At 43.9% G+C, this 16,211-nt stretch overlaps 1 protein-coding gene across 1 annotated transcript in view; it reads left to right on the top strand.

The window, feature by feature from the left end:
* Positions 1-288: 288 nt before the first annotated feature.
* The window catches only part of ARSG (arylsulfatase G), a 79,817-nt gene continuing 63,894 nt past the window's right edge, over positions 289-16,211 (top strand). The window contains exons 1-2 of the mRNA XM_077474727.1: positions 289-487; positions 3,617-3,662. The gene's annotated coding sequence lies outside the window, so the exon portion shown is untranslated. The remainder of the gene's footprint in view (positions 488-3,616; positions 3,663-16,211) is intronic.

Genomic DNA, 16,211 nt, shown 5'->3' with positions numbered 1-16,211 from the left:
TAAACACATATGTCCGCCGCGCGAACAGCGCCAGAAGTCCGCCAAAATTCGCAGTGAACTGACCGCAGTTCTAGTTAGGAGATCCCCCAGTACGGTGACATCCAGGACAAACTTAGGTGATCCCCCCAGTACGGTGACACCGGGACGTGAAGTATGTGACATACGTTGCTGAATGTGAATGTCATGCTATTTATTTCCAGGGAGAAAATTCTGGCAGCATTGTGCAGATACAAGAGGCATGTGGAGTGTAAGAGGAGATGAGATCAGGTGACTGGGTCACATGATCAGGAAATATTTCCAGGATAGAGGTTTAACGGGACAGGATTGGAGGAGGGGTGCAGAGAGGGGATGCATGGAGTCTGCAGGGTTCTCAGGAGAGAAGAATTCAGAATATTCTATAGAACATTCTATTTGTCTGAGGACTCTGATCTAGAAAGGACCAATCAGACTGCTTCTTACTCTGCAGAATCTCGGGAATCACAGACAGGTAACAGACCACACACAATCTAAACGTTTCAGTCCTACTTTAGAGCAACAGATGGAGAACTCATAGTAAATGCTTACTATCCTAAACCTGGTAAATTCTGTAAATAAGTAATTTTTCTCATTCACCGATAGGCACTTATGAGGTCGGCACTAACATGCCACACTGTTGGGCGGCACTGATTGGTGTCACTGATGGGCACTGATTTGTGTCACTGATGGGCAATGATTGGTGTCACTGATGGACAATGATTGGTGTCACAGATAGGCAATGATTGGTGTCACTGATGGGCACTGATTGGTGTCACTGTTCTGGTTGCACTTATGATTAGTACCCTGATCACCAGTACAGATCGGCTCTGTCAGTGTGAGGCGAGGAAAGCCTTTCTTTGTTTACATGTGACCATGTGCTGCAATTGGACTCATCGGCTCTTTACCAAGATCGGGGTCACGCCTTAGAAACACAGCGCGACTGTGATCGCCGCAATGCGGGCCCCCCGCGGGCACATGAGAGTGGCCGTTCTGGGGCACTGTCATATGATGCTGTCCCAGAATGATGGGCGGGCAGAAAAATTTAAAGGAGAGTTATACTAAAAAAATTATTAGTCAAACCCACAAGTGCTTTTTTCCCATTACGATTCCTTTATATTGGCTTTGGAAATTTACAAATTCAGCAATTTAGAAATGGGATGAAAGGCTTATACATAGTACATTTTCTATACAACAATATCGATCCGACCAGCATAAGGGACCAATGAGGAGGAAAGAGGGACAGAGTGACTTTGTTTCAAATTAGGGACAGTTAGTACCTATGTACAAATCACGCTTCATGTTTGAGAACCCTCTGCTTCTTATATAAAGATCCAACTCACCCCACCCCCAATATATACATACAGTGCCTTGCGAAAGTATTTGGCCCCCTTGAACTTTTCAACCTTTTGCCACATTTCAGGCTTCAAACATAAAGATATAACATTTTTATTTTTTGTGAAGAATCACCAACAAGTGGGACACAATTGTGAAGTGGAACGAAATCTATTGGATAATTTAAACTTTTTTAGCAAATCAAAAACTGAAAAGTGGTGCGTGCAAAATTATTCGGCCCCTTTACTTTCAGTGCAGCAAACTCACTCCAGAAGTTCAGCGAGGATCTCTGAATGATCCAATGTTGTCCTAAATGACTGATGGTGATAAATAGAATCCACCTGTGTGTAATCAAGTCTCTGTATAAATGCACCTGCTCTGTGATAGTCTCAGGGTTCTGTTGAAAACGCAGAGAGCATCACGAAGACCAAGGAACACACCAGGCAGGTCTGTAATACTGTTGTGGAGAAGTTTAAAGCCGGATTTGGATACAAAAAGATTTCCCAAGCTTTAAACATCCCAAGGAGCACTGTGCAAGCGATCATTTTGAAATGGAAGGAGTATCAGACCACTGCAAATCTACCAAGACCTGGCCGTCCCTCTAAACTTTCAGCTCAGACAAGGAGAAGACTGATCAGAGATGCAGCCAAGAGGCCCATGATCACTCTGGATGAACTGCAGAGAACTACAGCTGAGGTGGGAGAGTCTGTCCATAGGACAACAATCAGTCGTACACTGCACAAATCTGCCCTTTATGGAAGAGTGGCAAGAAGAAAGCCATTTCTCAAAGATATCCATAAAAAGTCTCGTCTAAAGTTTGCCACAAGCCACCTGGGAGACACACCAAACATGTGGAAGAAGGTGCTCTGGTCAGATGAAACCAAAATCCAACTTTTTGCCCACAATGCAAAACGATTAGTTTGGCGTAAAAGCAACACAGCTCATTACCCTCAACACACCATCCCCACTGTCACACATGGTGGTGGCAGCATCATGGTTTGGGCCTGCTTTTCTTCAGCAGGGACAGGGAAGATGGTTAAAATTGAGGGGAAGATGGATGCAGCCAAATACAGGACCATTCTGGATGAAAACCTGCTGGAGTCTGCAAAAGACCTGAAACTGGGACGGAGATTTATCTTCCAACAAGACAATGATCCCAAACATACAGCAAAATCTACAAAGGAATGGTTCACAAATAAACGTATCCAGGTGTTAGAATGGCCAAGTCAAAGTCCAGACCTGAATCCAATCGAGAATCTGTGGAAAGAGCTGAAAACTGCTGTTCACAAACGCTCTCCATCCAACCTCACTGAGCTCCAGCTGTTTTGCAAGGAAGAATGGGCAAGAATTTCAGTCTCTCGATGTGCAAAACTGATAGAGACATACCCCAAGCGACTTGCAGCTGTAATCGCAGCAAAAGGGGGCTCTACAAAGTATTAACGCAAGGGGGCCGAATCATTTTGCACGCCCCACTTTTCTTTTTTTTATTAGTTAAAAAAGTTTCAAAAATCCAATAGATTTCATTCCACTTCACAATTGTGTCCAACTTGTTGGTGATAAAATTTTTATATCTTTATGTTTGAAGCCTGAAATGTGGCAAAAGGTTGAAAAGTTCAAGGGGGCCGAATACTTTTGCAAGGCACTGTATATACACCTCTGACTCGCCCCACCCTCAATATATATATATATACACCGGAGGGATGACCCAGATAACCCTAACCCTCGGCTCCTTATATACAGTTCTGGCTCTTTTTACCCCATTACAAACAACATATAGTAACAGTATTTCTACTGCAACAATCTGCGGCAGCTTCCTAATGATAGTTGCAAAAGAACCCAACGTCAGCTGTGCCCTTAGCAATAAGTGACATCATCAGGATCACTGACCATGTAAACAAAGGGCCAAAATTAGCATGACGTTACTGACCCAATGTAGCCACATGGCCATATATATGGGCAATGACAACTAGGAGACTACGCCATAACATCATGGGTATGGCTGGGCAGAACTATGAGAAACTGCAGGATGTGGAGGAGTATCAGACACTCATCAAAGACAACAAAAATAAAGAGGGGGTATGTAAGGAAGACCCCCTAGATGACTAAGAAGGCAGGAGCTGAGTTCCCAGGGGTCACAAGGATTCCAGCAGAAGACAGAAGCAGTAATGGGGTCACATGGATTCTAGAAGAAGACAATCTTTGCTGAGTGTCACATTTTTAAGGGTTGTGTGTTACAATTTCATATTCATGTGTTGTGTTTTATTATTAGGTGTGTCTGCATGATGGGAGAACTAGACTGGAGAGCTGTACCAACTGTAAGTACATATATCAATTGGAAGATAAAATTTCTGATTGTTTTTGCCACTATACACCATGCCAGGTGGCCATCTTCCTGGTCTTCACCGCTCAGACTGTTGTACACATGGAAGGTCCTAATGACATGGAGTGGCCTGCAAAAAACTGACATTTTGATGTACCTGTAAATTCCATCTTTTGGAGTACAGGACACTGGAGATGTATTTACTGACCATTAGTTATATGCAACTATCTTAAGGTGATTGGACAATGGGACAGCCCCTCAGTTACGTGGCAAGGGTTCCTGTCCACCGATGGCAGAAATGCCCCATATTGGAGAGGAGAGATGGCAGCTCTTGCAGACTGTATGCACAACTTAGGTACCAGAAGATATTTGTTTAGAGGTTTTAGATACCAATGCCCCCATTCAATTTGCCAACTGGTAAAGGGTTTGAGTAAAACTCTTTGAGCATTTCCTCCTCTGGAAATGAGAAAAGGTGCCTTGTGCCTGAGGCTGACTAATGCCTGGTACACACGGGCTAAAAAACATCTGACGATCGGCATCCGGTGAGACCGTTGTGTTCTGGCAGGGGGTGAAGAAGGGCAGTCCCCCAGTTAGAACATTGCATCATTAGTACAACAACCTCCCATAGTACAAGGTAAGGGGGGGGGGGGGGTGCACTGCAACATAAGGGAGGGAACTCTTGATTTTTGATGGAGTGAGGGCGCTTGACATCTGATGCAAGGGGGATGGGGTGCTCTGGACATCCAGTCTTACAGATACAACCGGCCCCTTGAGGGCAACCAAAATGCTCATGTGGCCTACAATGTAATTGAGTTTGACACCCCTGCTGTAGAGCATCAACAAAATAAAAAAAGTGCCAAGGGCATGAGCTGCAATTGTTCCAGGAGAATAGGATCCTCAAATACAGGATAATTTCTCTATTCGTTGGTTCAGTCCTGTTAGCTGCCAACTCGCTAATGGACCTAGCTGCCTGTAAGGCAGGACCAACGTGAACAGAAGTTTCATGTCGACTGAATCCTTAAAGGATTAAAGATTCTCAACAGGTACAGTGAGTTGCTTGTTATGAACAGAAATTGCAGGATCCATAAATTCCTTTCCCATAGGACATAACCAGAGCTTTGTGGAATAAATACCTTGCCAGGATCTGACCAATCATCACACAAAGCACAGTTATCTTGTGTGTGTAGAGGAAAAGTCTTTTAGATTTTTCCAGTCATTTAGTGCACATAGTCAACTGCCTAAGGCCCCTTTCACAGGGATGAACCAATGGGGTCTGCTATCATATTTTTTAGGCGGACATGATCAGACCATCCATTGCCCTTTATGGAGCTGCGGGTGTTAACGGATATGTGTCCAATGACACCAGCTGACATCTGTTTTGCTTGCACCTATCTAGTAAAGTTACTTTGCGGTATATACGCAAGAAAGCTGAGACCTCTGCAGTGTGTAAATGTGCTTTTACTAAGCAAAAAGGCTTTACATATAAAACTATTACAATAATATGAATACAAGACTGATGGATATAATGTACATGCAAAATGCCTAGCAAATAAGCAGAAACTATGGTCTGTAAACCCTGAAGATACACCTAAAAGTCACTTAACTCCGGTTAGAGTGGGTTCATGATCTACATAGCAATGAGGACCCAGGCTTCTATAAGCAGTTGCTGGAGATCAGGCGAAAGCGTCTTCAGGTATCTTCTTATGGCTGGCACAGACCTTCCCTGGTTCTAAGGCATGATGGAGTCCTTTCTATCAGCCTCTGTCATTGGCTTTTATTTGGGAAGTTTCAGGTTGTCAAGCTATTGGCGACGGTGGTTACAAAACAATAGATTGATCCAACTGTAAGTTCCCATTGTTTGAGAACCGCCTGTGTAATTGTTACCAAGTATCCTCAAACAACCTCAACAGTAACCTGATTTCTGTTTCTGCATAAAGAGTACTAAACAGAATACAGCATAGTCTGAGAAATAAAATTATTTATATCAAATGCAACACAACATCCAATCATATCCTCTAAAAACAGACGGATCGGGATCCCCATCCATCTAGCGGATCGGATCAGATGGTTGCCAGGTGTAAAGGGACACACAGTCCGTTTACATCCGACTTTCCATAGAGGACACAGGGCTCTGAAAAAGAGGAGCGAACGAGGACAAGCATTTCGCCTGCTCAGCAGGGATCACAGATTCCCTACTGAGCAGGTGCACTCCGCCCCATGTGAAATGGGCCTTGTGGACTAAGGCATCTACTAGAATGGAGCTAGGATTTCAGGCTATAAAGTTAGTCCCAACAGCAATGGTTCGGTAGACCACAATAAAAGCACACATAGACTGCATGGCAGGTCCCACTGAGGAATAGGGTCTTACCGATGGCCTCTAACCTCCTGTCTACCAGGTCCCTAAACAGGGGTATATCCTCCATGGATGTCATGAGGATCTTGTTTAGGCATGATCTATCAAAGCAACTGCCCACTCATATAAAATCCTCATTAAGATACTATTATGTATATTAAGTGAATCATTTTGGAGAAGTAAATTTATTTTCCCGTTGAGGACAGGGGGGGCCTCCTAAGGGGAGATCAAAGAGGCACAGACGTGACCCCTTATTTTCCCTGGCCTCATTTAGTCCTGAGATTCTGCCCATGAAATGTGATAATGTGGCAGAAGATTTCTCTATGTACAGGAAGGAGGAAGCTTGGATGGTGGACTGGCCAGCAGAATGGTCAGAGACAGGCAGGGAGTCAAACTGGGGGCAAATGTCAGAGTAAATGCTACTCTGGCCCCTGTTGGAGCTGAGTGCTGAGTGTGGGCTAGTAAGTCTGCCTGACCCGTCTCCTTCTGATCTGCCATACTTTGTGAGAAGATGTTCCCAGACTCATGACCATGACTGCTGTGGAGAGGGAGGAGAAGACCTCAGTGTTGTTCCTGCTGGGAGTGGGAGGGGGTATATAGGGGCATGTCCCTGTTGGGAGGGGGTATATAGGGGGCTGTCCCTGCTGGGAGAGGGAGGGGGTATATAGGGGGATGTCCTTGTTGGGAGTGGGAGGGGTTATATAGTGGGATGTCCCTGCTGGAAGTGGGAGGGGGTATATAGTGGGAATGTTGCAGACTATACCATTCCTTCCTTTACCTATAGACCTCCTTCACTGCTTGGTGATTACCAACCCCCACACAGTTGTGAGTCACGGTGCTGTCACACCCCTCAGGGTACCAATACTGTACAGTTTAGAGGTAGGGGTGCAAGTCACCCCCAAACCTCATCAGTTTAACCCCAGTTACCTTAATATTGCACTAAAGCCTGCCATACACCGAACAGACCCACATCCTGATCACCTAGGTCATCCCTCTCCCTTCACTTGTACTTATGGTGGATGACACAGTCCCCCGGGCCTCACTGCCTCACCCACATAAGCACCTACAGACACTCAAACTCTGCTCATTCAATATACAAGGCCTTAACATCCCAGAGAAAAGGTCTAAACTGTTCTATACAACGATCGAAAATACATGTAGCACTTATACAGGAAACGCACTTCAGAACGGATAGCATCCCTAAACTTTATAATCACCAATTTCCACAGGTATACCACGCTTCTAACACTGAGGCTAAATCCATAGGAGTCTCAATATTAATTTCTAAACAATGCCCCCTGCAGGTGACGGAAGTCCAAAGAGACTCCCAAGGGAGATTCCTATTCATCAAAGGCACTCTGCACCACAGGCCTGTCACAAGCGCTAACATTTACGCACCAAACTCGCAACAAGTGGTCTTTTTTAGAGACACCTTCCAACAACTTTTCAGCTTTCAGTCGGGTACCCTGATAGTAGGAGGCGACTTCAACGTCGCTCTGAATCCCTCCCTTGACATATCCAATGGTACATCATCCCTAACCTACAGAGCCCTACGAGCTAATAAATTGCAACTCAGCAACCTGTTACTTCATGATGCCTGGAGCACATTGCACCCCAACACTAAGGACTTTACCTTCTTTTCTGCCCCTCATAACAAATACTCCAGAATAGACCACTTTTTCTTATCCCAAAATGATCTCACACACCTCTCAAAAGCTACAATTGAATTGAGTACTTTCTGACCACAACCCCATATCTATAACTCTCCCGAAGACCCTTGGTAGATCCAATATATGGCGACTTGATAATTCTCTACTGACCGACCTAGACCATATACAACAAATTACCACAAGCCTTACCCAATACTTTGCAGAAAATACAATGGACGACCCTCTGCCATCTCCATTTGGGCAGCACATAAATGCGTCATAAGGGGAAAATTTATCTCCCTTGCAGCCCAACGAAAAAAACGTAGAAAAGCACGCATTAATGAGCTGACCGATCGCTTACTAACACTTGAACAAGCGCACAAAGCATCGCTAGCAGCCTCCTCATTGACGGAACTGACTCAGGTCAGAGAAGAACTCCTAGAAGAACTCAATCACACACTGAAACGTAATTATGCCATTACCCAAAAACTATTCTACGAATCCAGCAACAAGTCGGGTAAACTTTTAGCCAGAGCGCTTAAAGCTAAGAAAGCGGCCCATACCTTTCACAAAATTACAACCCCCCCTCGGCGACACCCTTGTTACAACTGAAGACATCTCTGACCATTTTGTTTAGTACTTCTCCAAACAATACAACCTCCGCACCACGCTCCCCCCTGCAGCCACCTCAGACCGAATGACAGCCATTACAGACTTTCTTGCACAGTCCCTCCCCCCTCTCTCCTGATGAATCCTCGGACCTTGATCGCCCACTCTCAGGAGAAGAAATTCTAACTGCATTAAAACAAATTAAACCGGGCAAAAGCCCTGGCCCCGATGGCATGACAGTTAGCTATTATAATTCCTTCCCAGACACCCTCATTCCCCACCTCACCAAGGCCTTCAATAATCTATCACCAACCTCTAATACGATGAGGGACATCTTTGAAGCACACGTCACTCTCATCCCCAAGCAAGGCAAAGACCTCTCATTGGTCTCTAACTACCCGATTTCACTCCTGAACCTAGGCCTAAAGCTCTACACCAAAGTGTTAGCAAACCGCATTCTCCCTCTGTTACCCAAATTGATCTCTCTCAATCAAGTAGGTTTTGTCCCTGGCAGGGAGGCCAGGGACAATACTACCAAGGCACTAAATATCCATCACTGGGTCTCCAAAGCATCCACACAAGGTTTTTTCCTGTCTTTGGACGCAGAGAAGGCATTTGACAGGGTTGCTTGGGACTATATGGAAGCGACTTTAAGAGTAATGGGTTTCCCATCGCAACTGCTCCAAATGATCCTGGCACTATACTCGGCACCTACAGCTAAACTTAGGAACAATGGCCGCCTGCCAATCGCCTTCTCTGTCTCAAATGGAATCCGTCAGGGATGCCCCCTATCCCCGCTCATATTCATCCTTACTATGGAACCAATGCTCCACAGATTAACCACTTAAAGACCGTACCATTTTGTTGGTCAAAGACCAGACCACTTTTTGCGATTCGGCACTGCGTCGCTTTAACTGACAATTGCGCGGTCGTGCAACGTGGCTCCCAAACAAAATTGATGTCCTTTTTTTACCACAAATAGAGCTTTCTTTTGGTGGTATTTGATCACCCCTGCGGTTTTTATTGTTTGCGCTATAAACAAAAATAGAGTGGCAATTTTGAAAAAAACGCATAATTTTTTACTTTTTGTTATAATAAATATCCCCCAAAAATATATAAAAAAAATGTTTTTTTCCTCAGTTTAGGCCGATACGTATTCTTCTACATATTTTTGGTAATAAAAATCGCAATAAGCGATTATTGATTGGTTTGCGCAAAAGTTATAGCGTTTACAAAATAGGGGATAGATTTATGGCATTTTTATTAATAATTTTTTATTATTTTTTTTTTACTAGTAATGGCGGCGATCAGCGATTTTTATTGTGACTGCAACATTATGGCGGACACATCGGACATTTTTGACACATTTTTAGGACCATTATCAGTTATACAACAATCACTGCTATATAAATGCAGTGATTCCTGTGTAAATGACACTGGCAGTGTAGGGGTTAACCAGTGGGTGGCAGTGTAGGGGTTAAGTGTTCCTAGGGGTGTGTTACTAACTGTGGGGGTTGGGCTTTCATTTAGTTAACACTGATCTCTGCTCCAATCACATGGAGCAGAGATCAGCGTCACTAGTTGCTAGGCAGAATGGAGAAATGCTGTTTACAACGGCATTTCTCCATTTGGCCGTCCAGTGAGACAGCGCCGGCGATCAAATCCTCGGGACCCGCGACTGGACTCACAGGGGTCCCGACCGGTGCGCTCGCAATGGTAGGGCGGCATTGAAGATTGGACGTACCTGTACGCCAATATGCCTGCCCATGCCATTCTGCCGACGTACATCGGCGTGCGCTGGTCGTGAACCGGTTAAGAGACAACCCGGATGTCAAAGGCATTAACATTGGTGATAGTCACTATAAATTAGCAGCCTATGCGGGTGACGTTTTGCTCTTCCTTACGGACCCTATCGTCACTATCCCCAATTTTCTTAAGGATTTCTCATTATTCAAAACCTTGTCAAACCTTCAAATTAACTTTACAAAATTGAAATCACTGAACATCACTCTACCAGCCACACTGGTCACCCAATGCAAGCAGAACTTCCCCTTTACATGGGAATCACAGGACATTACATACCTGGGCATCAAAATACCTACTAACTTACAGGATCTCTACATGAGAAACTTCCAACCCGCGCTTCAAAACATACACGCTGATTTATATAAATGGCATTTCGGCACATTCTCCTGGTTGGGTAGGACAGCCATATTAAAAATGAATGTATTGCCCAGACTTCTTTACCTTTTCCAGGCAATCCCCATAAAGGCATCCAAGACCCCCAGACTAAGCTGGGTTAGACTGGTACTCCCCAAACTACTAGGGGGCCTTGGCCTCTTTGACATTCAAAAGTAACCACTGGGCATGTAATTTAACTAGGATTGCAGATTGGCATTTGCATCGCTCCAAAAAAAGCCTGGATCACACTTGAGGACTCTTTCGCTAAATCCCTGCTGTCACATCTACCCTGGATTAATCACAACTCCATTCCTAGAGATTTGGTGACACATCCCTTTATTGGAGCCAATTTGTTCCACCTTAAATTAGCTGGCAAAGCACTTGATTTCACACCTCACCCAAGACCCCTTTGGTCTGTAATCCTGATTTCCTGCCGAGTCTTGCCTTAAGAGATCTGCACAGGGAATCATGCACAGCCCCCATCAGGGCATACCACTTCTTCCAAAATGGTGGACTCCTCCCCCACCAAGCCATGGCAGCCAAACTCACTGATTACATCATCCCCCTTTACAAGTACCTACAAATAAGACACTTTTTCGCTGACACCAAATCCACCTCACTATGGTACCGAGAGCGCACACCCTTTGAATTGCTATGTGATAGTAAGGAACCCCAATGTCACGTGATCTCAACTGTCTATGCGCTCTTATTTTCCACTCGCAAAGTTAAAGACAATAAGCTTATCCGTTGTTGGGAATCAGATTTGTCCATAGATTTAACTTCCACTGAATGGGAACGTATACACAATCATATTCATAAGGGCTCCATTAATGTATCCACCCAGGAAAACAGATACAAAATATTCACCAACTGGTATAGGACACCGGATAAGATCCACCAAATGCACCCCTCGGTCCCCCCGACATGCTGGCATTGCAAAGCAGCGCATGGCACCCTCATTCATATCTGGTGGGAGTGTCCTCTTATCCTACCGTACTGGATGGAAATTCACCGTCTTATCACCCAAATTACATCTTACGCCCCAGATTTCACTCCGGCCCAATATATGCTCCATCACACCTCCATTCCCCTCTCCTGCTACAAAAAAATCCCTTACCCTACACCTTATCAATGTAGCCAATCTCTGTGTTCCGGTTCACTGGAGGAGCTCCACACCACCCACAGTGGCTGAATGGTTCAAAAGAGTCGATAGAATGGCCGAGATGGAAAAACGAATTTACCAAGCAAAAGATAATCTGACAAAATTTAGTACAACATGGGCTTGCTGGTTACGAGACTCGACGCAGATCATTCCGCCCGGTGACCCAACCGCTCAGCCATGATAGATATTGATCTGTCTCTGAAGCATCATAGTGTCTGGCTTATCATGTCCTCCCTCCGTCCATACCCATCCTCTTACCCAATTGATCCGTACCGATCCTACTCAGGCACACCCTCTCAACTTGGTACCAACATACCTCCTTCACTGTTCCAGCAGGAGCACACACCCTAACGGTTTCTGGATTCCTTACCCACCCCCCCTCCTAGATAACACATTACTATTACAGAGCTTTCCCTCAAACATATGGATACCGAATAGGTTTAAAGCAGATTCATTACTACACATGGTCCCCACCCATTCACAGTTAGAACTGTTTAGGGGTGAATGGGTTCAAGGGTGGCTTTGATCGGTAAATAACATTACCCCAACTGGACCCCCACCCCTTCTCCCTCACACGGAGATGCTTAATGATCCTCAGTTATTACCCTTGTTAATTATTGTATTCCCCCTTTACCAGAGGCAGACTTTACTGGGTCGGAACTTCACCTGCACCGCCATTGCAGAAGTGACCTAGTAAGAGGCTCAGTTGGCCGTGTTCTGAACTTGTTATTATATTTCTGCAATAAATGTTTATTGTACGACTTATTAATTGTATTAACAGCTTCTGTTTCACTGTATATCTGATAGCTGGGATTTAATGTATATCTGAAAATAAACATTTATTGAAAAAAATATATATATAGTGGGATGTCCCTGCTGGGAGTGGGAGGGGTTATATAGTGGGATGTGCCTGCTGGGAGTGGGAGGGGTTATATAGTGGGATGTGCCTGCTGGGAGTGGGAGGGGGTATATAGGGGAATGTCCCTGCTGGGAGTGGGAGGGGTTATATAGGGGAATGTCCCTGCTGGGAGTGGGAGGGGTTATATAGGGGGATGTCCTTGTTGGGATTGGGTTCCATTACATTGGTGGAAGCTTCCTGCAGCCTGGGACATCCTGGATCCTACTCCTGGATCCAAGGTCCAATAGCAGGAGAGGAGATGAGAGGAGAGGAGGAGGAGAGGAGAGGTACAGATACCAGGTCACAGTATGGATTGCGGGGGATGTTTTTGGGAGAAAACCGCACAAGGAGCAGACAGCTGAATTAAGCAGGCCGGTCTGGGTAGATGAAGCTGGATGAGAGTTACAGAGCCCCCCGGTGGCATGTATCCCAAGCATATCCCTAGATAGCAGATGACAGCCCAATGGAAGGCTTTGGCTACGGCGGCCTGGGACTGTTATATGTGAAGCTGTCAGGGGACCCGGACTTTGAGAGTGATTTGGAGTGGCGGTTGGACGAAATCATCAGAGAAAAGATACTGAATATCTCAGAAGCAGTGGTGGGATCGCAAACAAACTGAAAACAAAAAAGAAAAAAACATCAATTGCAGTCACTGTGCTATCAAACTCAGATACTGTGCCAAACGCCGCTACTGTGCCTATCATATGCTACCAGTGTGCCCAACTGCCCATCACATGCTGCCAGTGTGTCCATCAAACGCTGCCACTGTGCCCAACTGCCCATGAAATGCTGCCAGTGTGCCCAACTGCCCATCATATGCTGCCAGTGTGCCCATCAAACACTGCCAGTGTGCCCATCAAACGCTGCCACTGTGCCCAACTGCCCATGAAATGCTGCCAGTGTGCCCAACTGCCCATCATATGCTGCCAGTGTGCCCATCAAACACTGCCAGTGTGCCCATCAAACGCTGCCACTGTGCCCAACTGCCCATGAAACACTGCCAGCGTGCCCAACTGCCCATCATATGCTGCCAGTGTGCCCATCAAACACTGCCAGTGTGCCCATCAAATGCTACCAGTGTGCCCCCCACCCACTCGCCATCTTCCCGGAACTTACCCTGTGTCTGTGGGGCAGCGGGTGATGGTGACGAGCGGGGTCCTTCATGTGTCTTTTGCCTCGTGATAGGCATCCAATAGTGGCGCTGTTGTTTCAGCCAATCAGGTGACAGGTAACAGAGCACCTGATTGGCGGAGAGGCGGTTCAGTGTTAGGAAAGCGAATCGTCAGTCGCTTTCCTAACACAGCTGAGTGGACTGTGAGCATCAAGCTGTCAGAAACCATGAATCAGACTGAGACAGAAGTACAATTAAATCACACTTGTTTATTAATAACAAATAAAAAGGTAAATAGAAAAAGAAAAATTATATCATGGTGTTTAAACAAATAATAAAAACAAATAATAAAAAAAATAATAGTTCTGCCCCCCTTTTTCCCCCCTCATGGATTTATTATTTGTTTAAACACCATGATATAATTTTTCTTCTTGTCTTATGGTTTTATATTGTTTTTTTATTTATTGATCCGCAGATACTTTCCTGATGAAGCGGCTATGATCCGCAAAACTAGTTGAGCTGTATTCTGTGATGAACTGTCCCTATGAATTATTGTCATGTGTAATTGATTATTATTTTTGTATTATTAAATCTCTTTTTAACTGTATACTTGTTATTGATTCTCTATTTAATTATTTTACTGTACCGTGATAGTCCACATTGCCCACATGTCCTTTGTGGGGACCTGGTTGGGGACCAGGTTTCCATCCTTTTATTCCACGCTTTTGAAGGGCCTGGAGTACCAGGACAATGAAATTTCCCATAAAATGACCCAATTTTGGAAAGCAAACACCCCAACGTATAATCTGTGAGGCATAATGAGTCTTTTGAATGGTTCATTTTTTTCCAGAAGTTTTTGGAAGATGTGGAAAAAAATTAAAACACATTTTTTTTTTTTACACAAAGTTGTCAATTTATAAGATATTTCTAACACATAGCATGTATATAGCAAAAATTACACCCCAAAACACATTCTGCTACTCCTTCCAAGTATGGCGATACCACATGTGTAGGACTTTTACACAGCCTGGTCACATAGAGAGGCTGAACATTGAAGTAGTACCTTCAGGCGTTCTAGGAGCATAAATGATAAATGTCATTTGAGGGCCGGCGGTCGGAAAGTAGTTAAACAGAACTGCAGGAGATGGTTTCTTGTGATGTGACCAAGGCTAAGGCAAAGGTGAAGTTACATAGTTACATAGTTAGTCAGGTTGAAAAAAGACACAAGTCCATCCAGTTCAACCACAAAACAAATAAAAAAAAATAAGTGAGCTGGACAGCTTTAAATAGGCAGGTCAGAAGAGCATCATCAGGAACAGCTGATAACTGGGAGAGAGATGAGAGCTGGCAATTAGCCGACAGCTGAGCAGCCAGCCCAGAGAAGGAAGGGCTAAGCCAGCCCTGACACCAGCATGGTGCTTGCAGTTCACCTATTTTTCAGCCTTACTTACCAGCTCCGCTCAGGCCGTGCGTTCTGCGGAGCTTCTGACATCACTTCCAGTTTCCCTCTAGCACAGGGAACCGGAAATAACATCTTAACTCGAAGAGCAAAGCATCTGCCTGGAAGTTGTTTGGCGCAATGGAATGCGCCACAAAGCAGGTAAAAATCTTGCAAATGAAGTGGCTTGTCTGCAATCTCGTGATTCCATTGATGTAGCGCTTCCCATAGTGCACTTAAAGGACATATTTTTTTCTATTATGTATGTATTACATTGTATATCCTGTATGTTGTGTGATTATATGTCAGTATTACATTGTATATACCTGTATGTTGTGTGATTATATGTCAGTATTACATTGTATATACATGTATGTTGTGTGATTATAGCTCAGTATTACATTGTATATCATGTATGTTGTGTGATTATATGTCAGTATTACATTGTATATCATGTATGTTGTGTGATTATATGTCAGTATTACATTGTATATCATGTATGTTGTGTGATTATATGTCAGTATTACATTGTATATCCTGTATGTTGTGTGATTATATGTCAGAATTACATTGTATATCCTGTATGTTGTGTGATTATATGTCAGTATTACATTGTATATCATGTATGTTGTGTGATTATATGTCAGTATTACATTGTATATCATGTATGTTGTGTGATTATATGTCAGTATTACATTGTATATCTTGTATGTTGTGTGATTATAGCTCAGTATTACATTGTATATACATGTATGTTGTGTGATTATAGCTCAGTATTACATTGTATATCTCTGTATGTTGTGTGATTATATGTCAGAATTACATTGTGTATCCTGTATGTTGTGTGATTATATGTCAGTGTTACATTGTATATTTTGTATGTTGTGTGATTATATGTCAGTGTTACATTGTATATTTTGTATGTTGTGTGATTATATGTCAGCATTACGGTACATTGTATATCATGTATGTTGTCTGATTATATCTCAGTATTACATTGTATATCATGTATGTTGTGTGATTATATGTCAGTGTTACATTGTATATCATGTATGTTGTGTGATTATATGTCAGTGTTACATTGTATATCATGTATGTTGTGTGATTATATCTCAGTATTACGTTGTATATCATGTAAGTTGT

This window comes from Lithobates pipiens, unplaced genomic scaffold (assembly GCF_037356315.1).
Source record: "Lithobates pipiens isolate NorthernLeopardFrog02 unplaced genomic scaffold, aLitPip1_a1.2 Scaffold_124, whole genome shotgun sequence".
Classification (NCBI taxonomy): Eukaryota; Metazoa; Chordata; class Amphibia; order Anura; family Ranidae; genus Lithobates; species Lithobates pipiens.
Note: the sequence above shows the minus strand (reverse complement) of the source record. Positions and strands in the feature narration are given on the sequence as shown.